This window comes from Eucyclogobius newberryi, unplaced genomic scaffold (genome assembly GCF_026437365.1).
Source record: "Eucyclogobius newberryi isolate DKJ021-1_F unplaced genomic scaffold, fEucNew1.0.hap1 SCAF_18, whole genome shotgun sequence".
NCBI lineage: Eukaryota > Metazoa > Chordata > Actinopteri > Gobiiformes > Gobiidae > Eucyclogobius > Eucyclogobius newberryi.
The window spans coordinates 15784896-15810947 of NW_027315812.1; the positions used below are offsets into that span (position 1 = coordinate 15784896).

Sequence of the window (26052 nt, forward strand, 5' to 3'; positions counted from 1 at the left end):
GTTTCAGGTATATTGCAACTAAAGTATTAAGTCTTATTTGATAGAGCAACACACATTGCCAAAACATTTTCATTAAAACAGTACTTCTTTGTCAGATGGAGGACCTTGGTGTCATTGCAATATATGTAGTAATTAGTTAGGTATTTGCAATATCGAGTATTGTGTCAGCCAGTATTGTGGTATCGAAACTGCGATGTACGTGCAGCCCTATTACTTTCTGTAAATGGCGGCTTTAATCAATAACAGTTAAGATAAGATAATGCTTTATTGTCTACCATCTGAGAAATGTGTCATTGGACAAGGGTCACATGCTTGAACACACAGAAACGACATCACCAACATTGCACGTACATTCGACCAACATCACCATCAAACTCAAATAAAAGACCAAAAAAGACAAGAGTGATTCAACAACAGGGTCCTACTACAGCATAAACAGTTCAGTCTTTGCACATGATCTAAAGCCACGATGCCCATAGTGTGCATCGTGCCCTTGACCTACTGTATGTGCATTTTATCTTGTTGTTGCTCATTCTACAAACCTGTGTGCAGTATGTTGATCGCACATCACCTCTGTTATTTAATGGCACATTCCCTAAGCCTGTGTGCAGTTTTTAATTTCACATTCCTTTTTTTTTTGACAGCATTATCCGAGTTCAACAATGTCATTGCTATTGGGACAAATGAAGGTTTGAATCTGAGACACTAAACCTTCTCTCTGAGGGCATCAACTCAAACTGGCCATGGAGGGTATGAGTTGGGCCACCTTCCTGCATAGTTTCTTAACAATCTAGGAGCAATATCAATTATATTACGCTCTCTTTTGGTCAAAGTAAAAATCTGTGATTTACGTCTAACTGTCAGGTTTCCAATGCATTAGTATACAGTACACTGTGAAAAGAAGAGGCGAGCTAGCACAACCTTGTGGTGCCCTGGCGCTGACAACATGAATGTCCGACAGTGTTGTCTTAACTTTAACTTGTTGATGTCTTCCTGTGAGGAAGGCCTGATACCACTTAATAATATAGCTTCTGACACCCAGTTCTAGCAGTTTATTCAGCAAAGTGCCTGGCAGTATCGTATTAAACTTTGAAACTAAAGTCCATGAATAATATTCATTAATATGATGAAGGGTCCTCTAAATGTTTCCATTTTAGGCAGGCAGTAGTACGAGAGCATCCTCAGTGCTTCTGTCCTACAGTACTGTAGTGATCTACATACTTCCCTCCTCAAATACCCCACCATAATACGCTCAAACGACTTCATTGCCACAGACCTGAAGTTATTTTTCTCCTTTGGCCAGGATTTTTTTTGGCACAGAGGTTATAATTGTTTTTTGGGGGGGTTTTCAGAGCAAAGGAATTTCTCCTGTGTCAGCCAAAAGTTGTCAAAAAACTAAGTTTGAACTTTCATAAGAACTTCTTCAAGAATATGAAGCCACAAACTGAACAAAATTGTGGCCTATCCCTGGGTTTCAGTCACATAACTTATTTGTTGTCACTTCCATTGTGAAGACGTCACACATGCTGTTGCCTGTCTCCACTGTTTTCCACTGTTTTCCACTGTTATAGTCATGAAAAACAGTCAAATTGAATATTAAAAGGGTTCAAGCACACAGAAGTTATGGGCTTTGATCTTTATCTACAGCGGCGAGTCTCTGACACTTAAATGCATCGACAACTTGCCACAACAAACCTTTTTTGTGGACATTTACATAAAACGTTCCTCCTCCGCAAGCCTTCTCCACCGGACAAGCCCTCAAAGCTTTCAAGACTTTGTGTGCGGGTGAATGACTGTCTGATCCTAAAGTATAACACCCGGACAGTCGCAAATTAGGCTTATTAAAACTGTCTGCTAGAAGGCTAACGTTTATTAGCATAGCCACAACAAGTAAACTAGCATTAGCCAGCTGCTAACTACCTGAAACAAACATCTTATTCTTAGTCTGGAGTCTGGACTGATTTCTGTAAATCCACTGGTCCCTCCTGACCACAGTAATCCATTTCTGGCAACAGACGGGGTCTTTGTGGATGTTACAGAAGTGAAATCCTTTGTTTTGAGACTTTTTGTTGGCAGATCCCACAGGGCAACATGCAACTTTCGTCACTTGTCACGTCACTTTGGGTTCATGAATAGCCTCTAAAAAAAGTATAATTAACTGTAAAGGTAAAGGTTATTAATATTTCAAATATGATAACTGGCAATACAGCAAATTATTAGATAACAATGACAAAATAATGCAAATACCAATTGTACTAGGATCTGAAATCCTCTCAGGCTTATTTGGCTTTTTTCTTTTTAAAGCATGTTATTCTACAGTGTTACCCAAAACTGGTTGGATTTTGGCATTGACTTTTGGGCCAGATATTTGCTTCAGTTCTGTGTTAATTAGCACGCCATCTGCATGTTGAACTGCCGCCTTTCTCTCCCCCTTTTCGCCAACACTAATCTGCAGAAAGCAGTATCGAGCCAGACCACTGGAACCATGGTCTGGCTCAGTCCATCCTGAGTAGATTACCTTGGATTAAATTAATTTGCATTACATTTGTTTGGATTTGTACGCCGTAATGGAATGCTAGGAGGGGGTTTGTGTAGGTTTGGTTTGGAAAATGGTGGAGTTGAAGAAGGATTAGGTCAATTTGATCTACATTACAGCTGTTTGAATAAGGATTTCACTTATGCATAAGGGACGTGGGGTGTGAAGGACGAATGCCAACGAGTGAAAATAAAAAGTACTGCTGAAAATGTTGAAACATTTTAGAATGAACTTACAAATTAAAAACAACTTGTTTATATAGGAAAGTTTGTAAAAGACTCAGACAGGGAATTGGTGCATTGTTGACTTGTTGATCACATGAACATTGGACATTTTACACACTTTTAGCGGCGATACGTTTCCCTCGTTCTACATTTAAACCAACGGAGTTCCCTCTGGACCGAAAGTGCAATTAGAACGGAAGTGCTGATCCGTGGGAAAAAGAGGGAAAAGTGGGCGGGGCGGAATAGTGTCAATAGCACAAGCTAATACTCAACACTTGACAATAGGGAGCTTTTAAAGGGTTTAGTCCAAATAGACAGGTTTAAAAATCTGCACAAAAGTTGAGAAAAAGTTACATAAAACAGAAACAAGGCACATTTCAAACATGATGTGAGCAGCTCTGGCCTGACTTTAACCACAGTTTCAGAGTCCTGCTGAAAATGTTGATTTCGGTCAGTAGTTAGGTCGGATGGAGTGTGAGTTCCACAGTCTAGACCCCTTTAAAAAGACTGTCTAAAAGAAGATATAAGCTTTGGAACAAGACAAATCCCCACTGGCAGAGCCTCTGTGTATATTTTTTGCTTGTAGAAACTAATGCCAAACAAATCATTCACTTGCCGATGTATATCAGATACCCTCCTTTTCACTACGCAATAACTTTGTGTTTTGTCATGATATGATCTTATTGTTTATAGCTGTTATCCCCTACGCAAAAGCATTACTCTTCTCGCACTGCTTTCCATTTAGGCTTGTATCTTATTTGAGAACGCTCCTCTTCATGGCATATGCTTCTGTGTTCTTTTCACAGCTAGAATAACAAGTTCGCTGTCACTTTCTGAGCTTCGTTCTGCCATTCCCCGCTCAGTTTCTCAAAGCAACACACACACACAGACACACACACACAGTGTTGTGCACATGCAAAAGGAAAGAGCCCACCTTTGGGAATAGCTTCATAAAGACACAACACTCGAGGCAATTAGACGCAGTGAGGGGAGATTGCGAGACAGAAGAGGAAGAGGAGGGCCTTGGGTTTGTTAGCTTGTGAAAGAAGTGTGCGGTTGTGTTCCTGTTCAAGTGTGTTTGGGGCTCTTGATTGACTGGAAAGGTATGAAATAGTTGTTGGTAATTGCTGGTTATTAGAGTGGCTGACCACAGCTTTGCAATTACCTTTCTGTTGGTTTAAAAGATGCCACCTGAGCACAAAATGAAAGAAAATAAGAATGTTAATAACAAATTTTACTCTTCAAGAATGCTAATGGAATAACCAACTCGGCTATTGTTAATATGTCACCTTTTACCTCTCCACTTCAATTTCACACTGCTATTGTGGGGAATTTGGTTTGGGTTTTCACTGAGGAAAATAAAATGACTTCTAAATGTGTTTATTACCTTATAGTTTGCCAAAAAATTCCAACCTAAAAAATATAATTCGACTGGGGTAAATAGTGTCAATGTTTTTGCAGTAAAGCCACATCAAACTTGCAATACAGTCTTCATGTTTGTTAAATAAGTTACTTGTTGTCATATGATTTATTTACTTACCCTAAATATTAGCATGCAACTCACACATAATCACACTTTGTCACAAGTCCGTCATTTACTAGTTTACTTACACGGAAACTTAGGAGAAATCCAATTATCAAAAATGGCTCAGAATGTCGAAGCAGGAAAAAATGATTTACTCAAAAATATGCTCAATAAATTAGCTGTCAGCTTTCATCAGAATGACTCAATTACAACAGCATTTCCACTGCAGAGACTCACAACCAGGCACACGCTCCCTGCTCGCCTTTGTTCTCCCTGATCTCATCTATTACACCAGGGCAGCCATTTTGAGTCAAATGAAGCGTTAAATGAGAATTATACTTTGCCACAAGTGACATCCCGAATTTGGAAGTTGGGCTGTAATTGTTCTAATTGCGTGACCCAATCCTCACCCCTTCTGCTTATTTGTTCTGGACTTTGTCTCTAAATGTTTGACTAAATAATAATAAAAACACTCTGAGTAATTTCTAAAGCCATTCTATGCTGGCGGGTTGTGAGAGTGAATGTGGGACAACGGATGGCTATAATTGATTGCTTTGTTGAATTAGGGATGGTTTGAAATTATGTTTTAATATAAACGTTTTTTTTACTTCTGTAAAAAAGTATAAACCCTCGGATATTACTATAACTGATATACCATCTGCAAAACAGGAAGTTTGCTGTTATCTAATGCTATGCTAATGCTTTTTAAGCTTTACCGTGATGGTCCACACCTTTGGCCTCTGAAGGTTTTGAAAAGTGCATATAAAGTTATCATGGTGAATAATTAAGATTCTCTAAATAAGTTAGATATTTTATTTGGGCACTTTTTGTTTGGCTTTATTTCACAGGATAGTGCTGTGTGAAATGGGAATAAGACAATGCATGTTTTATTTCTTACATTTAAATGCATATTTCATGTGGTGTTCTTGGAGAAGACGTTATAAACCAATATTGCCAGACTTGCATTTTCTGAGGTAAGAGTAATTGGGATAGTTGAAATGATATTAAAGGTGCACTTTATGCAACTTTAGTGCAGGTTCTGCCACCTGCTTGTCTCCATGTATGTAGCTGTTTGGCCTGGAACGTAGTTTGGCATTAAACTTATGTAGCTTGCCTTTATTACATTACAGGTGTTTGATTGTAAAAAAAAAAAAAAAAAATATATATATATATATATATATATATATATATATATATATATATATATATATATATATATATATATATATATATATAATAAATACTTAAGCATTCTTACTGTGAGCACAAATCTGACTGTCCTGGTGTGTCATCTGCTTGTCTCTATGGAGATGTACCAGTCTAATCCTGTGAAGACATGCAGAGGGGAGATCCTGCACCTTTCACTCCGCGCACAAAATAATGTCAGGCTGTAAATGGGTTTGGTCCTTTAAAAGGCTGTCAGTCTTGTCGGGCTTGTCAGGCTCGAGTCTAATTCTGTCGTGTTTTGGTCCTGTCGGGGAAAACATTTAAGACCCGATTACAACTCTAGGTTAAATGAGCTAATTTGTGGTAATTAGTGGTTAGTAATAGTTTTTAAAAAATAGCGAAAAGACTGCTGTTTTTTGTTAATATTGTCGGAGGATTGTCTTCTACTTGTGCATTCTGAATCCACACACATATCCTTCAGCCTATCCTGTTAGCGTAATGGGCCTGTTTGCTGTTGATCCATGCAGCTCCACTCACCAAACGAGCTAATACGTTCCTTTCTCTTCCCCATCGAGTGTGTCATCCCCCCTACTCCCCCTACCCCCCTCTGCATCTACATTTATCAATTTAGCCCCATCTCCTCTGCCTGCTTACTCCTTTGTTACCTCCTTTTCACCGCTGTAGTTCTTGCTCCCATCCAATTTAGCATTTCCTAGAATCAATTTGGCTTCACCCATTCTTCAACTTCAGAAAACACTGGGCATTATTTTCCCCTTCGCCTTAAAATATCTCTCAAATCTGTAGCAGCAGTAGTTGTTCTTCGTAATGGTAAATGTAGTCGTAATAGTTAATGTACTAGTTCTATGTACTAGAAGTAGTAGTAGTAGTAGCAGCAGCAGCAGCAGCAGCAGCAGCACCAGCAGCAGCAGCAGCAGCAGCAGCAGCAGCAGCAGCAGCAGCAGTAGCAGTAGCAGTAGTAGTAGTAGTAGTAGTAGTAGTAGTAGTAGCAGCAGCAGCAGCAGCAGCAGCAGCAGCAGCAGCAGCAGCAGCAGCAGTAGCAGTAGTAGTAGTAGTAGTAGTAGCAGCAGCAGCAGCAGCAGCAGCAGCAGCAGCAGCACCAGCAGCAGCAGCAGCAGCAGCAGCAGCAGCAGCAGCAGCAGTAGCAGTAGTAGTAGTAGTAGTAGTAGTAGTAGTAGTATGTAAACTCTCCTTTAAATGAGACTGTTTGCTCTGCTCAGTTTTAGTGCAGAAATTGCAGGTTTGAAAGAGAAAACTAAGTGTTACTTTGGGTTGATGCTTCATGTACTTAACACGATAAAAAATGTTATAGTCAACTGAGAATTGATTAGTGGACCTACGTCCTATAAACTTGAGCTAGAATATAAATGGAAGCAGGAACAAAAGTTTGTGGAATGTCCATTCATCACTCCGTGCTTCTTGTGTGAGTCTTACACAGTATTTCTGTTTTACATACTTTTCAACTTTTCAAATGTTTCCTCGTCTCTGAACAAAAGTGGTTCAAGACTTTTGTAGAAAGTGCTGCTTTTTACCGAAGGCCGTAGCTTAATGTAAATGCACTTTATTCATTCACCGCAAAGCCACGTCTGGTGTGAGTTTGAAAGCTCCCGATTGTTTGACTCTGGTTTGTCTATTAAACGTGTTGTTCATTTAAATGTAAGTAGTCTGTAATAAGTGTCTTGAAAAGCACTCACTTAAACTAGCAGAATTTTGATGGTTTGAGGTGTACTGAAAAAAACATTGCTATACAAAATAATCTACCACACAAAGGATTATGTATGTATTTTTAGGGAGTTTTATGATAAAAATGCTGCTTTTTTTTTGTCATATTGCCTTGTTTTGCAGATGTTATGTTTTTGCAGACATGCCTGGAGGACAATTATAAACTCATTTATGACATCCAGACTAATGATGAGAGAAATGCCTACTGTAAATGAGCCCATTAAACCAGTGAGCTGTAGGTTGTCTGAAAGCCTAATATGGGCATTGTGCCGGCAGACTTTAACACCAAAACACTTAAACTGAAATCATCCACGGAAAATGACTTGTCTTGTTTCATCTAAATGTGCAGCCCTAGTGCACTTAATGAGTGCCCGTAATGTAATTAATAAAAGTGCAATCAAGTAAGTAGCAAAACACTGTGATGAATCTATCTATTATTAACTGCAGATGTCTGAGAGACTGAGAGAGATGACATAATTACACTTCTGAACTTTTCTGCTCAGACTCTATGGGCTTCAACCAATTCATCAGGAGGTTCCCATAAAACTGCATTGATAAAGAAAATTGCAGAAAGATACTTCGTTATTCATCATTTTTACTGACACTAAAATTCTCACTGACTGCTCTGTTGAAGTAAGAAAAGAGCAAATCATTATTGGCATTACATGAAGTGACTTGTAATATTAACGGTAGTGCGATAGTTCAAGTAGCTACAGTAGAGGTGGTAGCATTCCTAAAGATGGATGAATGTAAAATCATTAAAATAAATTATTTTTAATGTAAATGTGTTTGAATTAGAAACACTGTACTGAGGCTGGTAGCTGTTTTATGCAGCCTAAATTAATCTACTATTTAATGCCTTATTTAATTATTGTTAGTTATTCATAGCAGTGATTGCAGTAGTAGCAGTAGTAGTAGTAGTAGTAGTAGTAGTAGTAGTAGTAGTAGTAGTAGTAGTAGTAGTAGTAGTAGGAACTAGTAATAGTAGTAGGTTGTAGTTATTAGTAGTAGTTAGTTGTAGGAGCTAGTAGGTACTAGGTATTGATTACTACTAGTATTAGTATAAAAAGTGCTGTTTTGGACACCCAGATACGGCATCAATTATTTTGCAGTAGTAGTAGTAGTAGCAGTAGAAAAAAAGATAATCTTAATCAAATTTTAGTTAACATTGTGACTGTTGTTATGAGGATATGCAACATTTGAATACAGATTATATTCTTTATATGAAAAACGCTACAAAAAGAGCTGGTTGAAAATAAAAATGAATAAAGTAGCAGATGTAGCAGGTGTAGCAGCAGTCATACTTGCCCTGCGTCAGTAATGGTAATATATATTCATCACATTGATTTGCTGTTAAAGGTGCACAGGCTGCGGTGAGGAAGTAAGGACGATAATAAGAGCAGATGATGTAGGATTTGTTCAGACTGCTTGGGAGAGGGGAATTTGCAGGCGAGTGATGTTCCCTTCACACTCTGCGGCTCTCCAGGCTGAGTGCCGGGTTAAAGGCCTGGCCTGTATCCAGCCATTAGACAGCAGCCCTAATATCACAGTGTAAGTGCTCAGAGCTGTGGGTCACTCAGTCATCCACCACTGCTGGGAGGGCCGCAACTCCAAGAAATCCTAACATTTGCCACTATTTGAGACAGTGAACTTGAAGATATGTTTGGGGTTTCATATGGAGGTGGCTTGAATGTTGGAATCAAAGGAACAAATGTATCACAATGTATGATCTTCAAATAACTAATTTCTAATGATGAACCAGGCCCTGCGACGAGTTTGCCACTGTCCAGGTTGTACCCCGCCTAAGGCCCAAAGTCACGAGGATGTTTTTCTCTTATATTTTTAGCTCACAGTGTAGAAGTTGTCCCTTTATTGTTTACCCCTCAAGATAACATTGGAATAGTTTAGAAGATATGCACAATTATAATATTGAGGATATTATCATCAGACATAGCCTACATTTATTCATCCACATGGGGAAATTACCTTTGGTGCAGACATGCAACAAACCAGCAGAAGAAATAAAGTTATCAAAAATAAGGTTACTAAAAAAAAAGAATGCTGCCCTTTGGTCGTGACATGTGATGGATTTCAAAAGACTTTCTTGAAAACCAATTGAATCGTTTTAAAGGTGCACAATGTGACTTATTTGGTGGATAATTTGCCCCTCTTTACCTCCATGAAATCTTACTATCCAGAAAAAGTTACATACAGGTTGGATCTGCGGAAAGGCAAGCCCACCCACACGTAGAATGCATGTTTGGTAGAATGCATGTTTGTCAAGGATATTTTATTAATATAAGACGTGTAGAATTCAGAAAGATTTGGGCACAGATTGACAGCCACATCTTTGTCCGTCAGTTCGAAGGCAGCAGTGGCTCCAGTGGTACCACCATGGAGTGTGAGGAGTTCATTAATAATGCAATGTTTAGTGCTTTGTTGAGGTGTTGAAGAGAGAGAAAACAGTCCAATGTGATATCGAATGATCAGACCGAGCAGTGGAAGAACGTAGAAGAGTTAGAGAGACAAACAAGAGATGGAGAAGTGGCCTGTGGATAATAAGTGTGTGCTCGCTTCTGTAACAGTTCTTCCTTGAATCCTCTTGGTCTCAATTATTGTCTATAAATCATCTATTGCACAGCGCTAACACATGAAGCTAACAAACACGTACGCTCGGCTTATGCATCAACACTAATGGATTTATTCTGCACTGTTTAACCACTTGTTTACTCTGCGCTTCCCATGCTTTCAGATATTCATCATTAACCTTTTCAAAGGCCCTCGCATTTTCCTCTCATCTTTCCGTGGTCGCTCTAACAAGTCCTTCCTGTGATAGCATCAGGTGTAAACAAGGGCTGTCTGATAATTGCAATGAAATATAAAGACTCCGTTTTTTTGTACAGTTTATTTGCTTTCAGAAGACATGACAACATTTCATAGGTCTAAAGTTTAGACCTATGAAATGATGACAGTTTAGACTCTAAATTGATTGTCAAATTAGTTTTTTTTTCCCCGTCTGGGAGTGCAACATCATGACATTGTAGAAACTATTTTCCGGTAATGCCAATGTATAAGAATAGAACTGTATCTTCATTATTCTCCAGTAATAAATGTATTATCTTATCTTATCTTATTAGTATAAACATAGTATAAACATAGTTAAAGTCAAATAATTGTTTTCCTTATGTGTAATAATGAAATATAAAAGCAGTGTCTGGATACAAACAGCTGCTGTACTGTACATAACCACAGTCATAGCCACTTCCATACTTGCGTTGTGTGTTATTATTTGGTATGCATTTTTGTATCTTTACTCAATTCAAAGTACATTCTAATAACCTTGTTAAAGGGTTGGATTGGAGTATATTTTCATAGCATTTTCTGCATTGCAACTCTGGAATTTCTCCATTTTGGGACAATTAAAGTCTCTCTGATCTGATCTGATCTTATAACTTATTAATTTCGCCAACCAAGGCATTACATAATACATAATAACCCAGAGGACACCGCAAGACTGTTCTTCTGAAAGAGGCCAGTGAGAATACTGCCATGTTTTCTTCTTTATTTCTCTCTCCTCTTTATATGTAATGTATTGTCTTTTTAATAGCCTCCCACACAGAGCTCAATTGTTCGCTGTCTTACATTACCCCACTAATGCTCTGGCTCCAGTGCCATTAATTTGTTGAAACACTCAAGGCAACGAGCAAGTCAGAGAACAAGAGCTAATATATCGAAAAGACAAGGGGGTGAGGAACTGTCTGGAGCGTCCCGGGGCAAGTGTCTCACCCCTGTGTCCTCCCCTTTTCCATTCTCTTACCCCCCTCAGACAAGATGCTCATTAACGCTAAATTATCCTCTCCATCTTTTGCTGTTTAAAATGCACAGAGCGGGCGAGCGTTTAAAGTTGCAGGCGATGTTTCTGTCTTTAAATAGCACCGCAAATTACAACTGAAATTATCTAAAGACTTCTCCGCTTTCAAGAGACATTTGTTTTAGCGACCGTTATAACACTGGCTAATGGGAAACAGCGGCATTTTTTTGTGTGAAAGTCGCAGAATCAGATGTTTTTAGTGGCATTCAACAAGAGGGACTGGATCTGGACGGCCACACGGTTCGTCACTGAGGAGCTCGGCTCATTTACATCCCGTAATGGTTGCCGTGCGTGCCGCTGTTGCCGTAGTGATGCGTCGTTGCACTGGATAATGCCGTCATATGTTGCGCTGACAGGTGCATGTGTCTTCTCCGCTCCTGTCTGTGTACCTACAGTTTACATCAAACCGGTGTCAGAGCCTCTCCACAAAAACTAGAAGACTTGACGCTACATTAGGCTGAATAATACGCTTTACCTTCAACACTTCTTCTGTTGTAATGTTTCTTTTCCTGGACTCGCTCTGTCTTTTATGGGCCAAACCTGACAAAGTGTAGTGTCTTAGTCTATCCAAAGTTTTAACACATGCAGGGTAAAGGTAATGGACGGTAAGTTTATTTGTAGTGCACAATTTTTACACAAAGTCATTTAAAGGACAAATATCTGTTAAAATCACAATACAAAAAAATTAAAAAACATAACTAATAATGGAATTTACTTTAAAGGTGGTATGGACGATTTTTTTCAGCAATTTTTTTTTATCATATTTCCTCGTGAAACGCACCTACCGCTCACCTGCAGCCGCGTGCGGTTCGTCCCCACGTTTCCGCGTGCCTAAGCGCATGGATCTATCATAATATAGTTCCCTCAGTGTACGGGGCAAAATGAAGACGGAGAAAGACAGTTCGAGCTGACGCAGAAGTGGACAGAAATCTACGGGAGACGAGAGATGCGATGCGCTCCGTTGCGCTAATAAACAAACGCATGTGTGTGTTGTATCAGTCCACACGGGGGAGTGCGCATGCGCACTTCTGCCTGCGTTCTCAAATCGCCGAAAAATCGTCCATACCGCCTTTAATAGAGAAGAGATTAAATCCTTTCCATGGTCAAACTGAACTGTTTTAGCCTAGATTTGAGGGTGTCTTCTCAGAGTTGTTATTAATGTCGAGAAAGAAAAGCATTCTCGCGGTTAATTTAAAGATGCACTGTTTCATTTTTCTAGTTTGAGGGTCTATCACCTGCTTGTCTTCACTGAAATGTCAGTGCTTTGCCTGTAATGTTCCACAGTATGGCCTTAAATGTATCAGTCTCCAGGAGACAAGCCGGTGACTCGGCCAGGCCATGTTACAGGTCAGATCTGTTGAAAGGCATCTTTGCTCTCAGTAAGAATGCATGTTTTTCAAGGCATTTTTGAACAATTAAAACACAAGATATGAGAGATATGTTTAGTGTTGTACTGTGGAAAAACCCAGGCAAAGCAACTACATCTCCGTGGAAACAAGCGGGTCACTCAACCACAAAAGTTATATTGTGCATGGTTGTTTTTGGCAGTGATGTTATATGTTGTTTGACTGTACTTGTTGCTATTGACAAACCTAAGGCTCACTCCTCCATGACAGTATCCTGCAATGCCCCAGTGAATACCCAACTTAATGATTAGCATGAGCCAAATAAGGTGAAAATGCAAAAACATGAGAAAAGAACAGAGATAGAGCATTAAAATTATTAACAAAACTGTAATAGGCGAGTGGGTTTACCATACTATCTTCCTCTTTGATGTTTGAATAGCCTTGTATTTTTTATATTTTACTATTGAAAAGGACAAGTCGTCATAACAAATCTGGAAGGATGTGCGATTTCAAGTTTCAAGGAAATCTAATGAAATTTGAGTTTTTCCGTCAATGTTTTGTAGAAGTGAGTTATTGTGTTTCTGCTCAAATGTTTTATTACTGGAGAAAAGCGTGTGAAAGTGTTGAAGAGTGTTGAAGTGTCTGTGTGTCTGTGTGTCTGTGTGTGTGTGTGTGTCTGTGTGTCTGTGTGTGTGTGTGTGTCTGTGTGTCTGTGTGTGTGTGTCCGTGTGTGTCCGTGTGTGTCCGTGTGTGTGTGTGTGTGTGTCTGTGTGTCTGTGTGTGTGTGTCCGTGTGTGTCCGTGTGTGTCCGTGTGTGTGTGTGTGTGTGTGTGTGTGTCTGTGTGTCTGTGTGTGTGTGTCCGTGTGTGTCCGTGTGTGTATGTGTGTGTGTGTGTGTGTGTGTGTGTGTGTGTGTGTGCGTGCGTGCGTGTGTCCGTGTGTGTGTGTCTGTGTGCGTGTGTCTGTGTGTGTCCGTGTGTGTGTGTGTCCATGTGTGTGTGTCTGTGCGTGCGTGTGTCCGTGTGTGTGTGTGTGTGTCTGTGTGTGTGTCTGTCTGTCTGTGTGTGTGTGCGCGTGTGTGTGTGTGTGTGTGTGTGTGTGTCTGTGTGTCTGTGTCTGTGTGTGTGTCTGTGTCTGTGTGTGTATCTGTCTGTGTATCTGTGTGTGTGTTTCTGTGTGCACTGGAGCAGCGTCCGGACCAGCTGCTGCTAATGCTCGGTCTGTCTGTGTTGTGGATGCTGTTTTTCAGTCCATATGCTTCACAAAGACTCTATTTCTCTTTGTAACTTCATGTTTATTAGCATTGCCTCAGAGTGGCTGCCCACGGCCTGCTGGAGCACTCTCTCAGCATGTCAAATAACTTGGTTCAACTTCTTCATAAAGCCTGTGCTGTGAATAAATCATACTTTTGTATTTTTGCACAATTAATATCTCTAAATAATGTAAATTCATTTTTAAACCTGATCAGAAACATTAGAAGAAATAGTACATTTTATACTCTAATCATTCCTACTGAAAAGTGGAACGCTCTTTATATAAATGGTGTAAAATTGTCTTTTGAAGTCTTTATTTTGTCCATTTAATAGCTGTAAAGAACAGCTGTGTTGTAGCAATTAATTATAAACCGTTAGACCTTACAAGTGGTTGTCATGTTGGAACTTATTTTTGCTCTTTTCAGATGTTTGGGCACATCTTGTTTCACTTAAAATTCACACAATTAGACCTGGCACTTCCAAAATTAATAGAATCATTAAAAGCATTGTTTGTTAAGAAGCCACCTCTTCATCGCCTTCATCGTGCACTTTTTTGTTTTAGAACAAATCCAAATGACATATAGATAATTTTTCCAGTTTTCATCCAAATTACACATCAGTCAATGGAAAGAGCCCACAAGTAAGTCCATTATCGCTGCACAAAAAGACAGCAGCACTCAGCACACACTCCCATGAACAATCTGCTAATGCTTTTGTTCCTGCCACACTGTGCATTTCAATTCAGCACAGGACAGCAAACTTGTTAATGGTCTTCTGGGTCTGCAGTACACGCTGGGTGAAGAACATGACAGCATATTTCTCTATTAAATCTGCACAGTTTCTGTATCTTACCTTATCCTCAGATACATTTATAGAGACATATTATGCTAAATTTACTTTTAAGAGCTTTTAATCATGTTACAATTGCTCAATTACCCTCTCGAATTTGTATTTTGTGTGATTCATGCATGTTCCAGTAATCTTTATCTTTATTAAAATGTATCTGAAAATTATGCCTTAATTTATGGAGAAAATGAAAACAAAAGTGTGTACAGAGCAGTGGGCTCCAGTGTATTATTATTTTTCAGCAACGCATGGAGCCATTTCAGTAAATATGTACACGGTATATATATGTATTTCTTTTTTGCTCACTACCATGAACTGCAGCCATCCATCGATACGGCCGTCAACATGCGCCGTCAGTGCAGCAGACCTGTTTCTTTTAAGTTATGTTAGCTCAATATTGTGATGTAATCACCAGAATATGAAATGATGAATCATGGATGTCTTTGATTATAGCAGATACATAATATGTCTTCTATATGAGTTAACACGTTGCTGTTTGTTTCCAGAATACACTGGTAACGTCAGAGACATTACTTAGAATCAATTGTTGTTTTCTTTTTATTTCTTTTTCTTTTTCGATTTTGTAAAATATTGGATTTATACATTACATAGAACCAAATATTGCATCTGTTTTTTGTACAAACTTGTGCTACAAAGACACATGTTTTGCTCCACACATTCTTCAGCTATCAATCAACACATACAGCTTTTTTGACCTCTATTAGGCCCTCAAAGCACTTTACAGCTCACTTTATCAGTATTTTATCATGGAAGAAAAGGGCTAAAAACTGCTGTAAGCATTTAAATCTACCATAGACTCAAATACATTTATATGTGAGGTTTCTCTTTGCATGTAATATTGAACCAGTCCCATAAACAAACTTAAGCTTGAACATATTGGATTTTGACGTCTTCATTGTGCCGGTGTTGATATGTTTAAGGAGAGGGGGAGTGCTTGAGGGTCCCCAGTGTCCAGGCTCCTGATATTACTGTGTGGAGATGCCATCAGCACTAGTATTAAAGGAATCCCCCTGAGAGGAGGCGGTGCCAGCTCAGAGTTTCAAACGCATGTATTGATCCCTTGTGGAAAATTCTGTCACTTTTGAGGCTCGCTGGGACTCCGCCACTGGAGACACATGCAGGCTTTAAGATATCTGACAGTTGCAGCTCTTAGGTGTTAATTGAAAGTAAAGGAAAGGTCAAGCATGGATCCCTGGGTACAATTTTAAAACGTTATCGTACGCTTTGAGCACACAGAAATGACCTTTTAAAAGTTCATTAACACTGTCTTCATGCCATGTGGTCAAAGTAAGAGAGGACTTACTGCTGTGTGTTAAACTAATTAAAGTATAGCTTTATCTTTCTTCTTCTTTTTTTGTTTTTTTTAGAAAATGAGACTCTTAGTAGGGTAATGGATTTGATTTTTAAAAATGTGAATCTTCTGTCTATGATAGGTTGTTATTTTTTAAGTATATTCATGTACCAACCTTGTGTCAGGAGCAGGAATAAGCATGTACAAAGACAGAGGAACATTATGCTAAATCAGTTCTGTTCTATTTCATATTTTCAGATTCAACACAGTATGTAATTGTGTACTCAGCAGTCTCTATTGACCAGGGTTTCTTGGGAGCATTCACAATCATCGCTTTATAAGTTTAGCACTTGTCAAGCGTTCTGCGACATGTTTAGCATTTGCTCGTGAGTCTGCTTGAGTTTCTTGGTTTTGAACTTATCCGCTGAGAACAAAGCAAGCACCTGAATCTCCGTGTAAACAGCACATAATTGGGCCTAATCCTTTGTGTACTCCTGTCAAACCCCAGACACATTCAAGAAGGGTGCGCCGTGTTGAGGATTTGAGTGCTGGAGAAGAATAAAAAATGGATCCAGAAGATGTTTGAATTGTTTTCCATTTCTCTTGCAGTTTGACAGCACGTGTTTTTTTCTTTGTCTAAGTGCACGGAAAGCTAATTACTTCAATTGCACCTAGAGATAGAAACGAAAAAGAAGCAAAGAGTGAAATTGGACAATAGAAGACGGACGCTTCAATCTGGCAAGAGCATAGCAATGAGACGAAGGGCAGAATTGAAAGCGGGCCATATGTGGGACAGTGATTGATGCGGAGTGACAGAGGAGGAGGAAAACGCATAAAACAGAGAAAGGGAGTAGAAATAGTAGAGATTAGTTTGTTTTCTCGCGGCTGGCTTTGACATTGAAAGATATGTCACTACTAATGTCCCAGAAAGCCTTGAATAACACCGCAAACCAATACATATCCCTTTTAATGGGATTTTCCCTTTTCTCCCCGTATACACAAACAGCACATAAGCGGCGTACCATATGGCCACTGCCACCGCCGCTGAGAAGATAAAAGGCCATTGAGAAAATATGCAATATATGCTCGCTTGAGGAGTAATTATAACATCGTCGTGTCATTTGCGAAAAGCTAAAGGGTTGAACACGCTGAGAAAGATTTCCGTGCTGGCGTTTCATTTGTCCCGGCCAAGGTTACCGGCGACATAAGACCAATAAGTAGACAGAAAGCATCAAACATTTCAGCGATAGAAGATCCCAAGCCATTATGAAGACATACAAGCCTCACATTTGCATATACGTTGTACTGATGGTGCAGAGGAGGCGCTACCTGTCACCTCCCCGCTGACGTATCTGCGCTTTAGTTTACGCATACAGCCCGTATCAATGCAATGTAAAAGTGTGTGTGTGTCCGTGTTTTTGCATGTGTGGTGGGGAGATCACCCGAGGCATTTTCTGAGGCAGCCATTGGATTACAGCTGGATACTGGGGCACACAGAGATTAGGCCAATTGCAAAAACAACGGGAGGAAAGGCGCAGGAAATTTCACTCAGCGGCGCTAATGAAGCAACACAGGCAGGGGAGCTGATTATCCGACTTGACCTTGAGGGGCTCAGAGCAAACCCATGGAAAGTTGGTGAGAAAGTTAAAAGGAGCTATAGACGCTCATGGTGCTAGAGCATAATATGAGGAAATTGGGGCGAGCAACTAAACCAAGACATTTGGGTTATCAATCAACTTTCAAAGACTGATAAGATGGTGTTAACACATCAACAGTTTATAATAACTACACTTTTGTTAGCCTTAATAAAGAATGAACAAAGACTTCATTCAAATGTTTTTTTAAAGAATGATTTGGGTTTAGTAACTACTTTAATTAATATACTAAACTGTTCATTGTTCATTGTCAGTTAAGTCTTTGTTCATGCTTTATCAAGGTTAATAAAAGTGTCATTATTATAAAGTGGTAACATATCACTAGAAGTTGGCCACTAAAAATATGTATAATTTGTCAGTTAAACATTATTTTACAGTGTTATATTCTCACCAGTGCCTGAAGTTGTGCATCGTTTCATTGATGCAGATTTCAGGGAAGAACAAAGCTCAAAACAAATGCCCCTCACTGCTTTACATCTGCACATTATAATCCATAAAGCTCCTCCATGACCTTCACCAGCCGTGTGGGACTTGGTCATTGTTTAAATTGCTCCAAAAAACAATCACAATCCTTATAAGAAAATACTTTTCCCCCAATGTGGCTGACTAAACAAAATGTCCTTTCTCAAATGTTGGTTAAGGTCAGACCGAGAAGGTGCTGGTTGCTTTTCTACTTCTCCTCTACATTATGGAGAGTTATAAATTATGCTAGTAGGTTGTTTTTCAGATGTGTGGCTGGCAGTGTGCGGTGTTTTAATTTTGCTGATATTGTGCACAGTTAATATCACCCGAAGACAAAAGACAGTGTTGCACAAAGCGATGACACATCTTGTATTTGCTCTCATCTGTCACACGGGGAACATAAACAAACTGATGAATATTCATGGGGCGCGTCTTATCAAATGGTGATGTAGCGTGCGACATTGGCTTGTAATTACTGCACACTGATTGTTTGTGTGGGTGCGTTTCCAGCTAAAGCCTTTGATTCCCGAGCAAGGTACAATGATAGCTTTGTGATCAGCTGACGTAGGCCTAATATACTAATATCCAAGTCACTCTGGAACCTGCCTTTGGTAAACATGAACACGTGCATGAATAACGCGGTTGTCAAGATTAAAACAGTTGTCATAATATTTAAGGTTGTATTCAACTAAAGACATTCTTGGTTGAATAAAGTCATGCCACGCTGATCGATTTGTCGACAAAAGGCGCCGTGAAAACTTGCAAATTGCACTCACCACAGGAGTTAATGCACAAATAATTATGGAAATAATTATGACACACATAAGATTCATTCACAAAGCGTTAATTTCTCCAAATGATTGCCTTAAAGCCTGACCCTAACCATGTTTCTTTTAACCATGTGCTGGTGCTGGGACTGTTGAAAAATGCATGCAAAAGAGAAATATAACTTTTTGCTTTGTGTGAATGAAATTAGTTGTAGCCAAACACATAATACAGTGTCTCCAAGTGTCTGCCAAACGTGTCCTTGTAAACTGGCTCACGCTTCACAAATCAAACTTCAATTTTTTCTTTAGTACAAGAAGTTTTGATGACCGTTTCTCAAGTTGGATAAAACTTTGGGCTTTTTTTCTTTATTTTAAAATATTTTCATATATTATTTTCCCCGTGTTTTGGCCTTGGCTAATAGAGAGTTGGCTCACAGCGCTGTTCCCGGCTCAGGATGATAGAAAAAGGCTGGATCAGGTTTAAGCACATTTCCAATCTTAAAGGTACTGTAGACACTGACAAGAGCCAGGGCTTGGCAAAACGCTACAGCAGAGGTGCGCCGTGACTGAAGAGGACATAACAGATTCTATTTCAGTCTAGCAGCTCATTGGAAATGCTCTTTATCCAGTGAGGCAAAGTCAACTTGTGAGCGATATCCACGGACACCTGCTCTAGAAACTGGACAACCGTAAAGGTTAGAAAAATATCAAGTTTTCTGTTAGAGGGTTGTTGCTTGTCTTGTGAAAATGGTTTTGATTTGCACAGAATGTTCCACAGTATGATACTGTAGAAACATGTCTTTCAATCTTTCATTTGTTCAATCAGAGGTTGGTTTATTGCCCAAATGCTTGGTTTGGTGGAATCTTATCAGGCTGATTTGAAGCCTATGAAGAACGTTTATGAAGAAACCGTTTTTTTGTCTTTCATCTGAACTATGATTAAAACACATCTTGGGCAATTTTGCTCAATACTCTTTAGAATCAGAAAGGGTTTATTACCATTGTCAACGAACAGAATTCACAAACATAGGAACTTGGTGCAACATAAAACAATGAACACTGAATAAGTCATAGGATAAAAAAAAATCACAATAAGCTATAAGATAAAAGAAATAAGATAAAAATTCCGCTCTGTGTTTTAAATCATGATCAAAAAATGGCAGCACTTGGACAACAGTTTCCAAGCGCATACTTTTGTTTGGCTGTGCACATGCATCACGCCTGCATTTTAAGATTGCTTTGGTTTCTGCGCCAAGTAACTAATGGAGAAGAAAGAGTGAGAGGAGGAAGGTATTTGGATCGATGCTGTGATAATCATTAACCTGTTATATATGAGGTAACAGCTGGTCAACCGCTACCATCTGCAGCGAGGTTCCTCTATGAAAAAGACCGTTTAACCCGGCACCACTCAGAAGGCACCTCTGTCCACTGTCTCGATACCTCATGGAAGTTTATGAGCACCTCTGTGAGCGATAGTGGACACGCACATATGCACACACAGTCATGTTGAACTCTCTGCTCACACCAGTCCTCAATTTTCCAGCTGTATAGGCAGGCAGCGGTGGGCAGTGTGTCCCTGCGTCAAGGGTCACTGACCTGGGGTAGTGAGTCCATCTCTCCCCCCCCCTGAGTGTTTGGAAGTCTGGAGCCCTGCCAGCGAGATAAACAGTTGTGAGGGAAGGAGCTGGAAGCGGGAGGCATATGGGTGGATAGCACTTACAGCAGGAGGCAATGGGAGGGGTCAGTCTTTAAGGTGAGGTGAGAGGGAACATGGCATGAGGGTCTGCCACTGATCCACAGCGTGATAGATTACTATGTTAGCGGATGAGATGGGCGTAACGAAGGGGCGGTTTTGGCAAGTCAAGGTCTGCTTTTGTCAGCCATGCACGCTGTCACAACCAAAGGACACTGAAGAGAGCTGGATTTCTTTTTTTCATTGAATTGTGCGTGGTAAGATGTCGAACAACGAAGAAAGGAAGGGTACGTGGCCCGGTCTGATTTATGTATCACCGTGAGAAAGGCAATTTCAATGTCTAAAACACTAAACCAATTTTAGAGATTTCAACCAATGCTTTCTGGTGCTCGAGAGGGCACCGTTTCCCGCCTCGTGCCTCCCTCAAATCCGGCGCACACACAGATCGTTGACCCGACAAAAGGTGCGAGCCATTTTCAATTTAGTTTTTCATTCGGTTTGTCCCGGAATGATGCATTGCAGTGGGTGCTCCTTGCCTACCTTTCGCTCAACCTCAGCCTTGGCAACAAAAGCTGGGTAATAGAGCTGAGGTGAAGGACGGTTAAGACAGTGAATGATTAAGCCTTGTACAGCGGGGCAGTCGTGGAAGCAGCTGTTAAAAGTTCCTATGAGCGCACACATGATGGATTGGGCACTGCGCGAAGCTTTCCAGGGTCTGCTCCAGTGCTTTTCTTTCATTTTACTCGGGCTCACCATTTCATATTTCATAGATAGTCGAGTTTTGGCTTGCTGAATCAACACTTATGTTATGTTATGGTGCTGTTAATGCATGGATATGACTCATTTTATTTAATTTTAAGTATATTATTATGCTGGAATGATAAAAAAAAAGTTAAATAAAAAGTTAAACCGCTAAATTTGAATTTAATCACACCTTTAAACTAAATAATTTAATGCTTAACAAAAAGTTAACATCTGTATAATCCTATGTTAAAAGTGCACTGTATGTCTTGTAGTGGGTAATAAATGTAATACATTTGCATTGGGCAGTATTAGTGTCTAGATTTTCACATTTTTGTCAGGGAGACAAGCAGGTTTGTTTCAGTTACAGGTCAGATCTGTGGAGAGGTGAGCCTGCTCACTGTATGAACGCATGTTTTGAAGGTATTTTTGAGCAATAGCACTTGTAATTGAATAAATGTAAGTAGTGCAATACTACTGTGGAATAATGGCATCTCCATAGAGACAAACAGGTGGCTTACCCTTACCAGAATAGTTTCATCGTGCACCTTTAAACCTAATGGATTTAGCAGTGGCCTCTCATATTTTCCCCACCTTGTAGCCTGTGTTGTGTCCAAAAACTGACTTCCTTTTTTACCCTTTTCCTCAGGGGTATAAATTAGCGCGGTCAAATCTGTTTGACCGTGACACGCAGCCATCATCCATGGCTGCCTTGATTACCTGCCTTACCTTTAACCAAATCCCCTCTACTCCGTCTTTGTACTGTCTCGTTACAAACCCCTGCGGTTTTAAATTATGTAAATTGTACGGTGGCTGGCTGTGTTTAGGGGTGCCTTTTCTCCCACTAATCCAGTCCAATTAGGAAGGAGAAGGGCCCGCATCATTTGTGAGTGTGTTTTTACCCATGTGCGTGAAACCAGGCCAGCAGCTCAGATTAGCCACTGTATCAGGGCCCAACGTCCAAATGACTGCCCCAAGGAGAAACTCGCAAATCACACAACACAGTCAATGAGAAATGTTTCGTAAAAATGTAAAATCCTTGTAAAAATGTGTCCTTTACATGCATATTTTAGTAGACACTTTATATGTAGTGTAAGTCTACCTGCATTTCCAACAATACAGAAGAAGAATCCCAATGAATTTGAGATGAATATAAAAAACTAATAATAATTGTATTACTGGCACAGCAATTGTTTTACCGTCCAAAATGATTAGCCAAAAATAAAAATCATTAGCCAAAAACAAATCAAAAGGTAGGTGTAAATTAGTGTTCCTAAAATGTAGTAATTCCTCTGTAAACTTGGAACGATAAAATGTGACGATATCCAGAAACAACAAACTCCACTTTTCACAAAAACGGTGTTGCATGGGCCTATTTTCTGCACAGAATCGGCCCCTCCATCGGCTCCATGTGTAATTGCCTTGTTATTGACGACGGAGTGCATACAGTAAAGACGTCTTTGTGGTTTCTTTTCAGTTTATTGTCATTTGAGGAGCGCCTTCATTTTCGCTGGAGTGGGGTTTTGTGATGGTGTGGTGGGTTTTGTGCCTTGTGGAGTGGAAAAGCGCATCATCACAACACTTGTAGGAATATTACAGCCACACCATCAGAGACGCCATGTCGCTCTCCATTCGTTCTGCCTCAATGTGAAGTCATGGGCTTTTTATTGTCCTTGTTGTCAGGGACACTGCCTTCATACAAAAGACGCCGCCACAAGACTTGACGCTGTCACAAAGCTTTGAAAAGAACCCATGGCTGTGGGTTTTAAGGTATCTACTGACAGAGAAGCTGCAAACGAAGATTAAAATCAAAGCGTAAGACAGCGCCGAGGGAGGAATGGAAAAACACGAGCACAAAACAAAGGCAGAGGGAGAGCGAGACTGAGCACAAGTATGTGTTATTGAATGTCTCCAATGAAGCTGCCCGCTGAGCACCTCGGCAGGAGTTTGCACTGACTCCACTGATCCCTGCGCCAAACTCCTCCTCACTCTCCCCCGACGCAGTTATGGAATTATCATAATCCATTTTCAGGGTGCACTGAAGACCGGAGCCATGCGGTGGGCTGTAAACTGAGATTAGATTCACAGCGTGATAGCGGGACTCCTCTGCGCCTGCAAATGTAGATGGGATGTCATCATTGTCCCATTTCAGAAGCCGCATCCTACAAAAGACTTCACACTGGCACCGCGGCTCTGAGCTCTTTTCTAATGCGTGGCAAGAATCATGGCTAATGTTGTCTGCGGGCTGGCCCTATCAGCATGTAAAGACCGCATGCATTACACACTAGGGTCGCACTTCACGTCTCTGCTGTGTTCCTGGAATGAAGACTCCTAAACAGCTTCTAAACAGGGATGGAGTGTTTGCGTGCTGGGATCCATCGGCACGGCTTGACTTTCATGTAAGGGTACTTGTATATGGCTCCCAGCATGCCTTGGGCCATCCTGGGGTGATTAAATCTGTATATCATCTGTCATTTAGCCTTGCCTCGCTCCGAAACCTCCTCTTCACTCGACATCCCTCCATACTATCCAGATAAAGTGTTTATATCAGAGCGTGACTATTCCTAAAGCCCAACTGTGGAATTAGCTTGTGCTTTTGTCACTTCCTGTTCACAAACTCTTTCATGCTTCTTATTCTTTTCCTAAAGCACTGCCAATGTGTTAGGCTGCTTAACCTGCTCAACCTTTCAAAAAATTCAGATATGTTAACAAATCTCGTCTTATTTTTGTCAGAAAGTAATAATTTCTTTCTAAAATGCATTTGCTTTCAAATTAAGCCTTTAAAGGTTGGATTACACATTTCACTAAAACGTATTGCACACAATTATATTGAAGATTTTACATTTGGCATATTTGTCCCCAGTTTATAATTGTACTTCCTGGTTGGACATAAGATGCATAGAGGTAATTCCACAACTGTTACCAAGCAACCATATTATATATTAGAGCCAAAATCCATATAAATTGCACAATCGTTTTGATTTGAGAAACAGTAATACCATATAACACCTTTATTTTGTTGAATTTAGAAAAGTCAGTTAAGTGTAAACTGTGTTTTCAGTGGCACATTGTTATAGAACTCAATTCTACATTTTAAACTTTTATTTTTCTAAATGTCTTCATAAAACTATAATTTAACGGAAGTAAAACTATAGATGAATATGTACCACAGGCACAATCCTACCAAAATCATAATTAGAAAAACAGGATAATTTGTCAATTGGACTTTAACAATGTAATGATTTCCTGTTGATTGTTAGTTTTGCTTTCATTTAGCCTGAAGTTAACACGTCTGACACAAGTGTTACACCCATAATGACAGTCACACATTAGTGACAGATGGGGATTAGAAATGTCGATAAGCCTGATTGCTCTGCGTTAAGTGCTTTGATTCCCAACGCTGCCGTCATTTATGGAGAAGTGTGCCATTGGGGCGGTTGGGACGGTGTGGAACATTTCAGAAAAGCTTTTGGTGTAGACTTTGAAGTCCTCTAAGTAACTTTGAACCTCTTTATGTGTAGTCTTGAAGGACTATGTTGAATGAAAATAGGGCCATCAGCAAAGTTGATTAAAAAAAAAAAAAAAGTAAGTTGAAAGTGACAAGTTTCTTGCCCAGGGACACAACATCAGTGTGTGTGGATGGCGCCGATTGAAAGTCTGCTTTGTTTATCTATATATCCATCTTCTTTCGCTTCTCTGGGGCCTGGTCGCAAGGGCAACAGTCTAAGCAGACTCCCAGACTTCCCTCACCCCAGACACTTCCTCTGGGGGGGATCCTGAGGCGTCCCTGGCCAGCAGAGAGACATACTGTATGTCTCTGCCTTGTTTATGTTGCTTAAATTACATTTATCGGTAAGATGCAACATGTATTGTGTACATACTGTGGGTATTTAATTCAAGTCTATTTTATTTGATTAAACTCATTCATTTTCTACAGCTTGTTCCTGGTTTGGGGAATAAGCTTAATGCCATACTGTGGAACATTCAGTAACAACATCTTCACAAGCAGGTGGCAGACCCTCCATCATAAAAGTTACATAGTGCTTCTTTAAAGCCATATTTATTTGTTTCAAGAATAAAATTCCAAGCAGTGATTTGTGGACTTTCCTGTAAAATAAATGAGGAATAAAACACTTGTTTTGTCCCAACTCTTCACCCATACCAGCTGTCTCCTGTCTGGAGGCTTTGTAATCTCTCATTCTGCTGAAGTAACATAAGTTGAGTTAACCAGCAACTTACTTTGTTGGACAGCTTGATTGAAGAAGCCCTGTTTTTTCCTTCCGGGGAGAGATCGCTTAACTGCCCGGCATGCCGTACAGAGGCGGGTGATGAATTGCAAAAGGCAGAGAATTGAAATACCGCCTGCTCTTCCCCTCTCCCTCCCTGGTGGTTAGCCACAGTCGCTATAGTGGGGTTTAGCTGCCGTTGAGGTGGCTGGCGGAGCAGACAATCATGTCTCCGTTGTCACCCCCTAAGGTCCATAGCGTCTCCTCCATAAGCCTCTCGCTTTCACCAGCTGGAGAGGGAAGAGCGTTTGGGATTTGCACCACATTCAGAGGTGTGTGGGGGACCAAGACAACAGCGATTTCAGGGATTTGAGCCAAAGTGAAAGGTCATGTTTCATACTGTCCACGAGACTACAGAGGATAGGAAGAAAAATAGACCGGTGTAAAGACAAATAAAGAGCAAGGCTAAAATATCATCGGATGGATCCAGAAGAGAGAGATGAGAGAAAAACAAAAACCTCTCTTTCTCTGGTGTACGGCACAGTTTACTACATTTAGATCTGGCCACACACTGATCTTGTTTGTAAGTCCATCACTTTATAAGCTGTATCAACATAGCATCACGGCGTACATAAAAGTTGAGAAAACATATTTTTGGTTGAATTCTTATATACTGATCTGAACATTT

General features: G+C 40.1%; 1 protein-coding gene across 2 annotated transcripts in view; it reads left to right on the forward strand.

The window, feature by feature from the left end:
* cntnap2a (contactin associated protein 2a) overlaps window positions 1–26052 on the forward strand; it is a 315624-nt gene that overhangs the window by 198071 nt on the left and 91501 nt on the right. The gene's annotated exons all lie outside the window — the stretch shown is intronic.